Consider the following 17,972-nt stretch of genomic DNA (forward strand, 5'->3'; position numbering starts at 1 on the left):
CACCCTTGCTAGTCCCAAATTAGTGTGTCGGTTAGCCACACACGCTCCACTAACGATTTGGGAAAGTGCAAAGTGCAATTTCATGGAATAGCATCATTTTCACATTTATCCTAAAGTAACTAAGATTGGGAATTTATGAAAACATTTAGTTACTTTATAAAATCATTATACTTATTAATGAGGAATGAGTTTGTCCTATCCTACCCGTTCGGCTAACGGCCCTCCACTAGTCAAGAGTGCGGTGGGTAAGAGTGGATACCCAATGACGGTCATTTTACAGGCCGCTTCCTTAAACACCCCTTATAGAGCAGCTTCATGAATGAGGCCTACTAACGGTAAGACTGACTTATCTTATACATATATATAATTATTAATCTTTTAATATTATAATAGTATAAGGGTTGAATTTTTAAACTTTTAAAACTCTAGGGTTTAGAATTTAAATATTTCAAAATTAAAACCTTTTAATCAAAATTTAAATTCCAAAACATGAGGGCAAGTTTTGAAACTTTTCAAAACCTTCTAGATTGTCACACCCCGCTAAGGCGGAAACACGAGGCGTGACAGTATAAAGGGTTTCATAGCAAAAGTTAAAAGACAACACCAACCATAGTATTAAAAATCATTACAATTTTACAATGGGTTTGAACAACTTTTAAAAGAAATTACAATGTAAATTGAAATACAACACATGCGAATGCTCCTAAAAGTGAAGTGTCCCTAAGTGCCACTTACTCGATGATTCCTGAAAAAGCATGTAAAACGAGCGTCAACTATAAAAATAGTTGGTGAGTACTCACAGATAAACAAAATAATATTGGTTCCATGAATTGAAATCAAAGTTTTGATAAAAGTTTCCAATAATAAAAGTATATTCTTAAAATGAGTAAATAAGTTTGTAAAACAAAGTTCTTTGTCATCATGAGAGATAAAGTATGTTGCCCAAATAAGATGCAACATTCATATTCTCATGGAAGATAAAGTTCGTTACTCAAACGAGTAAACAAGTTTCATTGCTAAAATGAGCAATCAATTTCGTTGTTACAAGGAGCAAACAATTTCATTGCTAAAACATGTATATAAGTTTTCAGTAATAAAAGTTCGTTGTTGTAATGAGAAACAAAGTTCATTGCTATAATTAATAACAAGTTTATTGCTATAACGAGAAACGAGTTTGTATGTGTATGAGCAAACAATGAGTCTCAACCAAACCTATGACTGAAGCCCTATCAAGATCTATGCTTATCGTTCCATAGATGAATATGGTATCATGCACTCCAGCAATAGGGCGAGTGAGGAGTTGTCAATTCCTAATAACGCTATCCATAATGACCATTGGCTCAAAGAGTTAATGGTTAGAGATAAGGGAAGGGCCTTAGTACGATAAGTTCTCATGTTCCGTGTTGCATAGACATACATAGAGAGACATAGCAATAAAATAGCAATCATGTTTGATACAAATCAATTTAAATACAACATTCAAATAATAGTTTTTCGGGACATGCTTTTCCACCCCAAAACATAAAAAATGAAAATAGGGGAGTGCGTGAATACTCACAATGCATTTAGATGATGCAAATGGTGCCTTGAACTACGTTCCACGTGTACCACTACCGATTCCTACAATAATGGTGTTTGCTAGTGAGTCTCTAATCGAAATCTAACACTAGTATACTTACTACTACAATAGAATTATGCCAATAATGTGTCAAAATTTAATATTGATAAGTTACAAACATTTTTCTGTGGAAATTAAGTTTCAAAGAATCAATTGTTATATAACAATTTAAGTGGAAAATTTCCATTATTGAAATGTTAATATTTAACATTTTAGAGGTGTTCCAATGATTAAATATTCAAAACTAAATCAATTTAGTTCTAAACTTTCCCAAACTTTGCATTTCAGTTTTAATTGATGTCAAACACCTTAAGATAAATTTTCTTGAATTTTTGATTTGTCTGACTATTTTTCACGATTTTAGTTTCTTGAATAACCATAAAATCATGAAAAATACTAAACAGTTAATAAAAATTACCAAACTTCAGATTTTGGTTCTAAATGTACTAAAAGACTTCTAGATAAATTTTCATGGATTATGAATATGTATAACCATTTTTCACATATTTAATTCTCTAAATAGATACAAATTCATGAAAAATAGAAATCAGTTATGAAAATACCCCAAACTTTTTATAACAATGTCATTACACATACTTAAGCTGGGAAAAATATAAAAAGGGGTTTCTAAACTGTTTAACCTAATTTTATGATTTTTATGCATTTATTCTAATAAAAATGGGGATAAATAGAAAACAGTTTCCAAAATTACCCAAACTTTTTGTGATATTGTTATTAAACATTATTAAGTTGGGAAAAATATAAAAATTGATTTCTAAACTGTTTAACCCAATTTTATGATTTTTGTGCATTTATTCTAATAAAAATTGAAATAAATAGAAAACAGTTTCCAAAATTTCCCAAAATTTTAGTAACACTTTTATTATACATGTAGAAGCTGTGAAAAATATAAAAGATATTTTTCAATTAGTCTTTCTATTTTTCTTTGTTTTATCCTCTTAAATAATCATTAATCGGAGAATAATTATTAAACAGTTAAAGTAAATTACCAAAAATTTTGTAAAGTTCATGTACAGTGTAAGTAATCTGGGAAAAATCCCAAATGTGGGTTTTATCTACTGGAATCCGATTTTGTGTATTTAAGTGTATTTAATCTTAGAAAATAGGAGAAAAATAGTATACAGAAGGGAAAAGTCATCAAAATTTTTATGTAGCCTCCTAATGTACTAGAAGGTGTTCTGGTAAATTTTTATGAATTTTGGATAAGCAGAACTATTTTTCCTGTTTTTAGTCCATAATATACACAAAAATTGGGGAAAAATAGGAATACATTATGAAAAATTCTGAAAATATTTTTCTAAGTCTTCCACAGAGAGTATAAGCTGCGAAAATTATTATATAACCTTTTCAAATTATCTAAAGCGGTTTTATGATTTATTGGGGCTAAACAAAAAGAAAATTCAAAACCATATTAAAAAGTAACAAAAATCGATGAAACTTAATGAGAGATCATTATTTAGCATAGGGGTCGTCCACGAATTTAACTAGGATTTATAGACCCCAGAAAGTATTTTATATGATTTATTGCCCTATTTTCTTGCATTAATTATAATAATTCTAGAAAAATGAATTATTTTCTGGAAATTTACAGATCATCTTATTTTGTTGATGGGAATCTAGGAAAAATCGGATTTGGTCAGAAAAGGAGTTTTAGATATTTATTTGGAAATAAATCCTTCATGAACATATTTGAAAGCTTTTAACAACATACTTTGATGATCTAGCATATTAGCTTGAAGATCATCACATGGATGTTGGTTTGAAGATCATTCATGAGTTTGAAATGTTCAAAAATCGTTTTTGATAGAAAACATAGGGTGCATGTGGTGTTTTTCCACCAAAACATATAGAAAAGTGCATTTCCATGGTTTTGACTTAGGTTTAGGTCATGGATCTTCACCATTTTGTAACATGCAAGATGTTTTTGGTGAAAATCTACCACCATCATCATCAAAACTGAAGTGGATGAATATTCACACAAATTTTCTAAGAGAAAGGTGTAGAAGAAGAAGGAAATGCAAGAAAAACCTTGAAAACATGGAGGAAAATGAAAGGAAATCGTGTTCTACCTTAATGAACACCACTAGATGATGAAGATTTTGAGTTTGAGGTGTGTTCTTGGACTTATTCTCTGGAAAATTTCGTGGGTATAGAGAAATGAAGAGAGAAATGGAGTGGTGGTGATGAAGAGTGTGAGAGAGAATGAGGGGTAGAGTGAGAGAGAAGATGGAGTGTGAGGGTGAAGTGAATGATTAAAATTTTTTGGGAAGAGGGTGCCTAGGAAAGAGGGGGGACGAATTTTGATGAGGAGAGAGGTTCCCTCACTCTTCCATTTTTATAAAATTCTAATTATTTTATAAAAACACCAAATTTTTATAAAATATGCACCTTAATATAGTTTTTACTCATAAAATATTGATTTTTGACTTATAAATTAAGGGTAAATGTTAATGACTTAAATTTTTATTTCCTTGATTATATTTCCTTGAATTTAATTATTTTAAGATAATATTATAAGTTTCATAACTAATTTTATAAAATTCTTGATGTTCAACTTTATAAAATTTAGGTTTTAGGGCTTTTAGGGTTTTGGAGTTTAATAAACTTTGAATATCAAAATAAATTGAATATTTGAGACTTCAAATTATCTTATGGTATTATAAGTCTTTTATAGTTATAAATAATGTTTGTAATTTATTTTTATCGATTTATTGGCATTCTATGTAGTGATTCCGAGATTCAAGCAAAATTGAGGAATCAAGTATACTAGTCTTAGTTTTCAACTTTGACTTAAGTTTCTATGAGACTCTGACCTAATTTCTACCACTAGGTAAAGTGCATGATGTGTGTATATGATTCATGAAAAAGTGTTCGAGTCAAAGAGTGACCTAAATATGGATATTCACTACAGTTAAGTAGTTGTAGAATTCACATATCAATGTGAAATCTAAGTATACTATCCATTGATTCTAATTGTTTCCAAGCTTCTAGTAGGTTATAACTTAGTTTCTAGTTACTTAGTCTAGTATGTGTCGTGCCTATACGTGCAACTAAGTTTAGTCAAATCTAGAACCGAATCGAATTTTGACGGTTGTCACATAGATCAAATTAAAAATAATTTAATTAATCAAATAATTTGTCATTATCTAAATTTGACCTAATTCAATTTATGGCAAGATAATTCACATCAAATAATAAAAATAATTATCTTTATCATATAAACTAATAATTATCTTATAGTTTAACAATTATCTTCTAATTGGATGGAGATAATCATTACAATATAATAAAAATCGAGTTTTATCAGTTAAAAACGTTTTTGGTAAGTATCTCAATCCAATTCTGGTCAAAATCCTGAAAAATCTGCCAACAGACGAGCCGACTCGTCGAGTCAAAACATTAGACTCGTCGAGTGCCCTGACTCGTCGAGTTCATCAGAGGACTCGACGAGTTCATCAGACAGATGCGGAATTTCGACTTTTCAGCTAAGAATAATTAAGCTATGCATCAAATACAATAGAAAAACGACCTAGGCTCTGATACCACTGATGGGCTTTGAGCATTACATCATTCCTATGGCGCACATGCAACCCTAAAGCTTTGGATCTAGGTTTTCTCTAATTGTACATGCAATATAAATCATCCAAAGCTATAACCCTAAACTAACATACAATAATCGAAATTTGTATCTAATACACAGATAGAATGTTACCTTTCAATTGTAGCTTGCTCGATCTTCAAATTTTGAGAACTTAGCACCTCAAATGCGATACCTCTAATAGATCACAAACACCAAAAGCAAGTTGGAAGAATATGAGAGAGAGGCTAGGGATCACAATTTCGGATGGTACTCTTCTTAGGGTTCAAGTGCAGAAAATGGGAGTCCCAAGGGTTCCTTATATAGCTGAGCTGCTAAGGTTTCAATCAAAACCCTAATCTGATTGATTAGGGCTTAAACGATCCATTGGATCCTTCCAGAAGATCCCATTGGATGATTTCTATGTGGGTTACGCATAGAAATTCGTCCACCTCTTCTTAAGGGTCCACAAGCCCAACTTTCAATTATCATATAATTGCAATATCAACCCCTTTAATTTAATTAATTTCTTTTGACCACAAAGTTAATTCTAAATTAATTCTCGACCAATATTAATTAGATAATATGATTTCTCTTTTAATATAGTATTCCCATAATATATTAATAAATCACAATTAACCTCTTTCTTAAGAATTCATCCATTGATGTTGCTTTGGGGAAGGCAACCCAAAAGGACCATGCTACTATCGGGTCAAGTACATACCAAATATAGTTATGAGCTTAGACACCTAATCCAACAGATTGTACTTTAGATGTCGAGATTGCAGACGATCGATCTGTTTGGGTAACGAGGGTTCATCGGGGTTGTAGTCTCCAGTTGTTCAGTGAGCAGTATCTGGATGATTTGGTTCTCATTCCTTTGAGTAGGAACAAGGTTATTATGGGTATGGATTTGTTGGATTAGATGTCTAAGCCCATAACTATTATTGGTATGTACTTGACCCGAGAGTATCATGGTCCATTTGGGTTGCATATCATCAGGACAATTTGTTAGGATGGACTCTTAGGTTATATATGATTCATTAATATATTATAAGTACTAATATATTAATATGAAATCATATGGTTTTAATTAGTATTGATCAAGAATTAATTTAGAATTGATTTAGTGATCAAAAGGAGACTAATTAAATCTATGAGGAGTAATTATGTTAGTTAGTTATATTTATGTATGTTGGGCTTATGACCCATGTTGGACCAAGTTTATGTATGGATACATAAAGAGTTGGGCCACATGAACCATGGATCATAAGACCCATGGGTATGGATTTGGGTTATATCCATGACCCTAGAAATCCCACATATAAATACATACTTCATTGCCCAAAATCGACACAAGGGTATTCTTGGAGTTCATGGTGGTTTTGGGTGCATGGAGATTCTCTCTCAAGTTACTCCTTTGTCTATGACGTGTTGTGATTCCACTTGAGGCTTCCACACTATTGGGGCTAAGCTCTTAAGGCTAGATGCATCAAGACTTCAAGCTCTATCAAAAGGTATGTTATCCTAACTAGTATATTATATGGTTTATATCAATTGCATTCTATTTGTAGGTTTAATACCTTGGAAACCATTTGCATGTATAATTAGTGAAAACATAGATCCAAGGTATTTAGGGTTGCATGAACACCTTAGGAGTGTTAGAATGCTAAAAAACCTATCACTGGTATCAGAGCCTAGGCTTGTTTTCGATTATACTTGATGCAAATTGCTGAAAAAGATAAAAAAATATTGATTTTCTGGCTGTCTGGGCACTGGACTCGCCGAGTCCACTGATGGACTCACCGAGTCCATGAAGAAATTCATCCTACTCGTCGAGTAGGTTCATACACTCGACGAGTAGGAGCCCCTAACCGTATATTTTCGAGTTTTAAAGCTGGAGTTGGTCTAGAATCATTATCTTAAACTGTTTTGAACTTATAAAACCTGTTTTTGATGTGGTAATGATTATGGTAAACCAATTTCAAAGTTATAATCAAAGTTTCAAGTTTTATATATGTTCATGTGATTCTTGAAAATTGTTGATTATGAATGTTCATGCTTATTAGTTTTGGTAGATCATAGGAATTATGTGCAAATTGTTTGTTAGTGTAATTCTTGATCTTAATGGCCTTTAATGGATTCCATAAATTGTCCTCAACTTATGGAAAACCAAAAGTTTTCATGTTACCTTGTTTTATGAGTTAATTTAGATTAATGGAAAAAAATATGTGTTAGTTGTTTTCAATCTAAATTGATCTAAAAGTAGTTCATAAAATGTGTTTTTGTTACTTGTCCTCAAGGTTATATGAAAAGTCACACTTATGACTCTTAAAACTCATAAAAATTGCCATAGGTTACAAAATGAAGAGTCTTTTTGTCCTAAATAGTTTTATGAACTCCATAACTTGTCCTCAAGTTATGGATGTTCAAGAGTCTCTTCATTAAAGTTTTTTTTAAATGCTTAATTAAACTCATAAGTTATGAAAATGTAAGAGTTTTGAAAAGTTTCAAAGCTTGCCCTCAAGTTTTGGAATTTGCAAAGTTACGTCCCCATGTATACTTTAATTCCAAATTAAACCTTAGAATTTTAAAAGTTTAAAATTCAACCTTATACTATTATAATATTAAAAGTTAATGATTATGTATATATGTATAAGAGTAAAGTCAATCTTACCGTTAGTAGGCCTCATTCATGAAGCCAATCTCTAAGGGGGGGGGGGTATAAGGTTACTGCCTATAAAATGGTAGTTTAATGGGTGTCCACTCTCACCCACCGCTTCCTTGATTGGTGGAGGGTCGTTAGCCGAACGGGTAGGATAGGACTCTAATTCTCCTTTCATTAAAAGTATAATGATAATTACTAAGTAACTAAACACTTATAAATTCCTAATCTTAGTTACTTAGGAAAATGTGAATTTGGTGCTAACCCATGAAATTACACTTTGCACCCTTGTTAAGTTGTTAGTGGAGTGTGTGTGGTTAACCGGCACACTAACATGGGACTGACAATGTGTGGCAAAGGGTGACTTAAGTTTTATCATAGATCGGTGGAGCGCGTGTGGTTAACCGGCACATCGATTGGGTGATAAAATTAAGGGTACCAAGTCAATTTTCATGGTTATTCACACCTTCTTTGTGATCCTCGGCATCCCAGTCACAAACTTGAGAGGGCACAATCGAGATTTAAACATGCCATTGAAAGTTCAATGAATCTCAAAAGATCTAGGAGTTTCAATCCAATTAAAACTTAATAATTTAGTTTGTTTTTCATGGTGGAAATTGGTAAATCGTCATTTACCTACCTTCAAATATTTTGTAGCTTGGACTTCAACATGCCTCTTCCAAGTTATAAAATAGTTTGTTGGGTCCTAGCCTTAATATTTCATATTCGGTGTTATGTTAAGGACTTAAATCAACTGAAACTTGAATTTCTCCCTCATAGATGTCTAAGTTCAGACAGCTATGGTATTCCTCATCCTTTTGGATATAGCTTCACTTCCTCTACCTCCTCCAATAATTCTCCTTGACCCACAAGTTCAAGGTCACTCAATCCCTAATTGGCAAGCAAAGTATATATGTGCTTACATCTTCAAGATTAAGTCACATATTGGCAAGCCGTGAGAGTTGGGTGTCAAAGTCTTAAGGGAGTTGACTGTTAACTAGGTTCTTCAATCACTTCCTAAGTCATATAGTGAGTTCTTTAAGGACTACTATGTGACAGACCATGACATGGCCCTTAATGATCTTACATATTTGCTCGATGCTACTGAATCAGCAATGATTTGGAGCAATGGTACAGCAAATTTGATTGGAAGATCTACTTCCCATGCTTCTATGGACATTGGTAATGGTAACATTGAAAGTCTAGAAAATCTTTCTCTTCCCAATGGAAAGGGATCGGCCATGGTCAAGTCATTTGACCTAATGGTAAAGAGAAAGGCTAATTCTGAGATAGTCTCGTGCACCATTCCCAAAGAGTCCATATGTTTCTATTGCCAAGAGAAGGGAAATTGGTTGCGAAGCTGCCCATTTTACCTGAAAGATCATAAGGATGGTAAAGTCAAAAAGGGGTTTGACTCTACTTCAGGTAAAGTCCACTATCTAACTCTATTAAGTTCTTATTTGGGGATTCTTAATACATGATGTAATGTAATTACATTTTGATGCTTTGTAGAATCAAAGAAAAGTAAGGAAGCTTAAAGAAAGAGTAAGCTGATTCTGATCGCGAACAGATGGATTTCGATCGCATGGTTCGATGATCAGAATTTTTGAACTGCTGCTTACGAGTTATGATATATTGCTTAGGAATAGATAATAACATGTTTTCATATGTATTTGCATTGTAAGGATAAGTTTTTCCGCAAGTTTTAAAATAAAAGGAAAAGTTTTGATTTTATTTATTTTAAGTATCCTTACGATGACATTTGTGAAAAATTGTTGTTTATATGATATCATTGATAGCAATATTGGAAAATGGATATGATTCTTTCATTTGTGGTAGTGTCATAATTGACCAAATATGAAAAGATTCTCATCACCCAAGTTTCAGTTGGATAGAAACCTGGAATCATGCAACTTGTATTGTATGATGAATGAGAATTTTCATCTTTTGTAAATTAAGACTAATTCCTTGTTCACATGTTTGTGTGAGTCAAGTGAAGGACTGAAGGATTGGGTACACTAGGTTGTGCGTTGGTCAGGTCCACCACAAAGGTCGATAAGATTATTCGTCATGATTTACTAAAGTTTAGTAAATATGGTTATACTTATAAGTTTAAGTACAATTCTGGATCATTGGAAAAGTTTCAATGATAGACAGAATGAATAAAAGAAATCAAATTAAGAAGAAAAATGAAAGTTTCTCCAATCTGAAGAGATGGGAGGGTACTTGTTTTATGATTATCTTAGTGATTACAAAAAACCATATCACAATTGATCCTCTATGGACACCTTTGTGCATTTGTTTGGCTAAGGAGAGGAATCATGAAATGTTGAAATGGTTAAATCAAAAGATAAATCATACTTCGTTCCAAAAATCAAGTCTTAGAGTCATACTCTAAGATTGTAACTTAAGTGACATAATATTTAGAAAGTTTATAACACTTGTCAAATGTAGAGTAAGATGTTTCCTATTCTTGTACAATTGAAGTTGGTTAGTTGTGATGTTTTGGATAAAACAAAGACCAACTAAGACCAATTGTATGAAGTGTTTAACTTGATAAGAATCTGCACTAACTCTTGAATATTTGTTTTGTCAAGGAATGGTTCTTGACAAGAGAATCTTATATGTCAAGAGGTCAGTGGGAGTCTTAAAAGATCTTGAGAAAGTTTTAAGAACTAATCAAGAGTATTGTTAATCACTAGCCCACAACTTGAGGTTTGTAACCCATTGTGTTGATATATTTCTGTTTTTGTGCCCATTCCAGTTTAAGTTGACTATGCTTGTGAGTTCTGTAATTTCTCAATTGTTTGTATAACAACCTGGAAGCGATGGTAGGCCCTGTGCTTCCAGGTGGCAAGAAAGTAAGATTAAACAAGTTCAGTCCATCTGAGTCAGGATTTGTCACTAACCTTGTCTTATGATTATGGTTTTGACAAATTCGCATGGATAGGAACACTTACACCATAAAAATAAAGACTAAGTGTCATAAGGTTTCTATCCTATTCATGAAAATGACGGTGAGGAAACTCTTTCACTAAGTAGATTTTGAAGTAGATAGCAATTGTGATATTTGCATTCTCAAAGTCATTAGTGGAGTGCATGTGGTTAACCGACACACTAGCATGGACTTGTGAGAATGGCAGAAGGTCTAAACATTATGATTACGAGACCCCTCTTCATAATTGTTTAGACACACATGTGAGCTATCTAAGGAAAGGTGTATGATTTGGATAAAGTCTTATCAAAGCATCTCGTATCAGAAATCTGAACTTTGGTAAGAAATTCAATAAAGTATTGATTTCTAGAAGTCCAGCTGATTTCTGAGTACATGTCAAAGCTAGTGGGAGCATAAGTGTTATGCTAATAATAATCATGTTAGTGGGAGCATGATAATTATGATAAGTGTTGCAAGTTAGCAATGTTAATTATAGAAAACAAAAGTTTCAGTTCGCCTTGAAAAGTTGTTTTGCTATAATTAATGGAGAGGATTTTATACTTCATTCCAGTTCTACAAGCTTAGATTGAGATTTAGATCAACTTTAGTCAAGGATATATATGAATGTTATGTTGGATTGGTTCAACGTAAGGAAATTCTATATATGTTGTGTTCTCAAAATTCGATTATGATTATGACATCCCTCTTCATGGTTCGAATTGTGAGAACATGGCAAATAAAATTTTTATAGCATGAATCGTGTCCCATATGCTTCGGGTATAGGATCGATTACATCCATTCTAAATTTTCCAAATGCTTAGGGCATTAAAAAGGAATAGAACCAGATATGACTAAAATGATTAAGCAATTGTCTAGTACAATCTGAGGTTTACCAAATATTGGTTGCTCGTGGACAATTGAAAGTATAGTATAAACTTTGGAAAGGACCATATTGACATATTCTGAAAAGAGGCAAATCTTGTTCAGAAGTGATAGTCAAAATGGTAATATGGAATTGTTTCCATAGGTGGAAGTTATTCTCAGAATCTGTGTAATATTAGAAAAGTTAATGCAAAGAAGGATGTTCAAAGGAATGTACTTTGAATATGAGACTTCGTTTCCATGGAATTGATCTCCATTGGAATACTTTGTAATGTCTGTTGCCAAGTCTTTGTGACTTTTGTGCGTAGTCATTACAAGAGAATCATTGCATATAAGTTTAGAATCTAACAGATTACAGTAAATGGCAAGAGTTTGGTATTCTTACATTTACAAAAGGGATTAGGATTGTGAAATGAGCATCATTGGAGTCGTATTCAATTGATCTAGTTCACAAAAGAAGGACCATAGGTAAACATAGTGTGCATGCTTGGAGCATGGCATGACTATTGTTTTAATTCAAGTATTAAGTTGATAATTCGAAACATTACATGAATAATGAGTAATCAATATGGTGCTTAGATAAAATGTGTTTTTTATTTACTCTCAAAGTTTTGGGGCCGTATAGGATTAGTATTATTCTTGTTTTTCACTTTGCATGTTTTGACTTCCCGAATAACTAAGTTATTCAAACTATCCACAGTCAATCATACTTTGGAATTGGAAGTAGGTATTGAGGCAAGACTGTCATGAATGGGTCTGTAGTCTGTCTAGGTGGCTAGACTTAGCTGCAGTATTCATGAGTGCTCCTGGAATAAGATTCGAGTATTGGATTAAACCCACGCTCATTTGAATCACTTCATGGATTTTATCACGAGTGAATCATGAGATGATAATATCTTATATTCTTCAAACCTAGAGATATGAGTTGTTGACTATGAGTTGGTTATACATTGATTGTACGAAAACGCATCAGTAACTTGATGTTATAAAACGTGCCTTTGTGTATGATTCAACAAGTAGTTAGTACAAGCATATGAGTCGAAGTTTATCCATTCCTTTTACCTCATAAGGATAAAAGCGATATCTATGGGCCCCTCGATGATTTAGTGATGACACCCCTAAGTGCTTGGCCAAGCCTGAACTGATTTGATTTGTTCAATTAGTCAGTTGTCATAAATCAAAAATCGAGAAACAACAAATGGACAGAGAGAATGATTATAATCCATGTCTCAGTCCATATGATATCTAGAATGGAGGAATATATGATCACTTATCTAATGGACGTGTCATTGATTTGTTCAGAGTTTGACAACGGCTTTAAGAGCTACGATTGCTAGTCGGGTTATAAAGTCATACTTGCAATAATAGTTATAGACTTTTCCAAGTGGGAGACTGTTGGATTAGATGTCTAAGCCCATAACTATTATTGGTATGTACTTGACCCGAGAGTAGCATGGTCCATTTGGGTTGCATATCATTAGGACAATTTGTTAGGATGGACTCTTGAGAGAAGGTTATATATGATTTATTAATATATTATAAGTACTAATATATTAATATGAAATCATATGGTTTTAATTAGTATTGATCAAGAATTAATTTAGAATTGATTTAGTGATCAAAAAGAGACTAATTAAATCTATGGGGAGTAATTATGTTAATTAGTTATATTTATGTATGTTGGGCTTATGACCCATGTTGGACCAAGTTTATGTATGGATACATAAAGAGTTGGGCCACATGAACCATGGATCATAAGACCCATGGGTATGGATTTGGGTTATATCCATGACCCTAGAAATCCCACATATAAATACATACTTCATTGCCCAAAATCGACACAAGTGTATTCTTGGAGTTCATGGTGGTTTTGGGTGCATGGAGATTGTCTCTCAAGTTCCTCCTTTGTCTATGATGTGTTGTGATTCCACTTGAGGCTTCCACACTATTGGGGCTAAGCTCTTAAGGCTAGATACATCAAGACTTCAAGCTCCAACAAAAGGTATGTTATCCTAACTAGTATATTATATGGTTTATATCAATTGCATGCTAGTTGTAGGTTTAATACCTTGGAAACCATTTGCATGTATAATTAGTGAAAACATAGATCCAAGGTATTTAGGGTTGCGTGAACACCTTAGAGTGTTAGAATGCTAAAAAACCGATCAGGATTGGCTGAGCCCCAATGGAGCAGTGATTGATTGTGAGCAACAGTTAGTCTGGATTCGAACCCCGAGTGGGGGAGAGTTAGTGGTTCCGAGAGAGAGAGAGAGCTCAGAGTGGGCCGATGTTGTGTTCAGTAGCGAGGGCCAGGCGCTATATTCAGAAGGGTTGCTCCCGATTTGTCACCTATGTTATGGATACCCGTGATACGGGTAAGGCGACTGTGGATGATGTGCCTATTATGCGGGATTATCCAGATGTGTTTCCAGAGGATTTTCCTGGGGTGCCTCCGGAGTGGCAGGTTGAGTTCAGGATTGATCTGGTTCCAGGTGCGGCTGCGATAGCCAAAGCACCGTATCGGTTGGCTCCTCCTAAGATGCAGAAGTTATCTACATAGCTGCAAGAGCTGTTAGACAAGAGATTCATTCGACCGAGCAGTTCTCCATGGGGAGCATCGATCTTATTTGTGAAGAAGAAGGACGTGTCCCTTCATATGTGCATTGACTACCCGGAGCTGAATAAGGTAATAGTGAAGAACCGTTATCCACTCTCGAGGATTCATGATCTGTTTGACCAGCTTCAAGGTGCATCTTGGTTCTCCAAGATTGATTTGCGATCGGGTTATCATTAGATGAGGGTTAGAGATGAGGATGTGCAAAAGACATATTTCGAACTCGTTATGGGCATTACGAGTTCGTGGTGATGCCTTTTGGGCTCACCAATGCTCCAGCGACGTTCATGGATCTCATGAACCGCATGTGTAGGCCGATGCTGGACCGGTCTATGATTGTATTTATCGACGATATCCTGGTATATTCCAATACCTAGGAGTAGAATGAGGAGAACTTGAGGGAAGTGCTAGAGAATTTGAGGAGGGAGATACTTTTCGCAATGTTCTCCAAGTGCGAGTTCGGATTGCGCGAGGTGCGGTTTCTGGGGCTCCTTGTCAACCAGAATGGTATTCTGGTTGATCCGGTTAAGGTCGAGGCCGTGACTTGGTGGGAGGTTTCGAGGTCTCCATCTGAGATTCGAAGTTTCCTTGGTCTAGTAGGTTATTATCAGAGGTTTATCTAGGATTTCTCCAAGATAGCTGTTCCTTTGACTCGAATGACAAGAAAACAGTTATATTTCGCTGGGGGCCTGAGCAGCAAGCAGCTTTTGAGATCTTGAGACAACGGTTATGCAAGACACCGATTTTGACCCTGCCGGAGTGTGTTCACGATTTTGTGGTCTATTGTGATCAATGTTCTAAATAACGTAAGGCGTGACTTAAGTCGGCAATCTTCTATATAATTAATATTTTTATATATTTTTTCAACTATTATTCATTTTTATACACATATATGAGTTAAGGCGGCGTTTTCGCAAAGCTTGGCGGCAAGTGCAAGCCTTGGAGCCGTGGCGCGCCATGGCGAGCTTTTTAGAACCTTGATTGTGATGTGTCAATCACGGGTTTGGGAGAATTGTTGATGTAGAGGGGTCACGTGATCTCTTATGCTTCGAGGCAGCTGAAGCCTCATGAGGCGAATTATCCAAATCATGTTTTGGAGCTGGGGGCTGTGGTTTTCACCCTCAAGATTTGTCGGCATTACCTCTATGGGGTCCGTTGTACTATTTACACGGATCACAAGAGCCTGAGGTACTTGATAGATTAGCCAAATATGAATATAAGGCAACACCGGTGGTTGGATGTGGTGAAGGATTATGACTGTGAGATCTATTATCACCCGAGAAAGGCCAATGTGGTGGCCGATGCTCTTAGCTGCAAGGTGGTCACGACTCCGATCAGGGATATATGTTTGAGGATGATCATGATTACTCAGCTTTTGGAGTGGATTCGTGAGGATCAGGTCGAGGCTATGAAGGAAGAGCACCAGAAGAGTGAGCGAATCGTGGGTCAGGTGGCTTCCTTCGATTATGATAGCGGTGGGTTGTTGACTCTTCATCGGCGGGTTTGGGTTCCGTACTGGGCCGGTGTGCGTCAAGTGCTGATGGAGGAGGGGCACAAGTCTAGGTTCTCCGTTCATCCTGGGGTGACGAAGATGTATAGGAATATTCAACCTGATTATTGGTGGCCCTGCATGAAGCAGGAAGTGGCTCGGTATATGGAGCGGTGATTGACTTGCAGGAAAGTCAAGGCTGAGCATCAGCAGCCTCACGACAAGATGCAACTGTTGGAGATTCCCGTATGGAAATGGGAGGATATTACCATGGATTTCATCACGAAGTTACCTCGGACTGCGCGCATAGTGGATTTGATATGGGTCATCATGGATCAATTGACCAAGTGCGCGCATTTTATCCCGATTTAGGAGAGTGTTTCTGTGACAACCATCAAAACTTAGGTTAGGACTCATCTAGAACCTTGTCATTTCAATGCGTGATCATAACTTGGCTTTAGATGCAACAAGTTGAGCTAGATCACGGCTTCATAGATCTCTCAGAACAAATAGTGTAACTTAGCTTGTACTCAGCAGTCACATTGATATGTGAATACTCCAAGTAGGTTATAAAGTGCCAAAGTTCAACCTTAAAACTAAACACCAAACCATGTACGGTAGATCAAAGCTCAAGGGTAAGTTAAATACCCTAATTATCCAATTGGGACGTTCCAAATGCTTAACAAGTTTAACTATTTTAAACAAATGTGAACTAATTAAAGCATAATATGATTTAATTACAAAATTGAGACAATGTTCATGCAATTCATAATTTAATTTATGATTCAAAAATATAATTCAAGGATTGTCTAATCCTACATTCATATGTGAACCTTTGTTTCATTTATATGAAATATAAAATTTGACTTTATAAAAATCAAACTATATGTTATCATTTCTATAATTTAATTCAAGAGAATACGTGTTTATGAACTTATTTATAAAAACAAAATACTTGAATAAAAACCAAGAAATAAACTTTTGGAAGTTTATAAAAATACATAGAATATTTATAAAAACTAAAGATCATTTTTATAAATATGGTTAAGGGGAAACATTATTAAATATTTCCAGCTTTAAGGAGCCTTATAAAACCTCTCTTTACCCCAAAAATTCGGCCATACACAACCCTCACACACTCTCTATCTCTCACTCATTATATCTTGCTTCTTTATGCAAAATCCTGAGGTCAGATTTTGCATGACCTTGAGAGAGAGGAAATCCGATCCTAGAGACATATTCTCTGGGAGAGATTTTTCCATTTCGTTTTTCATAAGTTAGCTCACATTACTGGAGTTTTGTGGACGATTTTGGTGGAGTATAGCCTCAAAGAGTCAACGAGAAAGATGGTCTATCCAGAGAGACAGAATCTCACTTTTTCTCTTCATTCTCTCTAGAAACCTGACTTTCTCTCTCTAAAAATCATCCCGTCAACAACAAATTTTCATCCTTATTTTGGGTGTTCTTGAAGCTTCATATCAAAGGGTAAGTGCTTATCATACACCTCTTGAAGACCGATAACAAATTTTACAAGTTCTACTCACTTTCTCCTTTTAATTTTCGATTTTTAAGGCATGTTCTTGCAAAGAACCTTTATTTGATATTGATGTTAGGAGATCACCACCAAAAAAATGTTGCATATTTTGTAAATGGTGATGATCCATGATAAAACCAAAGTCAAAAGCAAACGTGAGCACATGCAAGCCTTATCTAGCACCAAAAACCGATTTTTCAAAAGTTTAGTTTCATCTAGCTTGGTTGCATGTAAGATCAAATGGTTAGAAACAAGTATTTCTATAGAATATCTTTAATATAATGTTTTTCTATCTCAATCTAAGCAAAATAAAACGATATCATTAGGTAAATTAGAAGTTTGAACTATGTTTTCAGGAATTTTACTCTTCAACATTCTGTCAGATTTTTTTAATCGACTTTAAAAGGTCATACGTCACTCATTTCATGACCAAATTATCATATTCTTTTTGTGAGGACTAGTTACTTGAATTAACTTTCGAATCCTGTTGGCCTTATTGTAAAACATTAAAAATCTGATTTTTGAAGATTTTTACAAACAGTTGCGCAAACAACACTTTTTCTGTGATCACTAGTTTTGCATTACATGATCAAAGGCCTTAAACTCCACAATAAATCTGGAGAAAAACATTTTAGAA

The sequence above is a fragment of the Lactuca virosa genome, chromosome 4 (assembly GCF_052849685.1).
Source record: "Lactuca virosa cultivar CGN04683 chromosome 4, Lactuca_virosa_CGN04683_v6, whole genome shotgun sequence".
Lineage (NCBI taxonomy): Eukaryota > Viridiplantae > Streptophyta > Magnoliopsida > Asterales > Asteraceae > Lactuca > Lactuca virosa.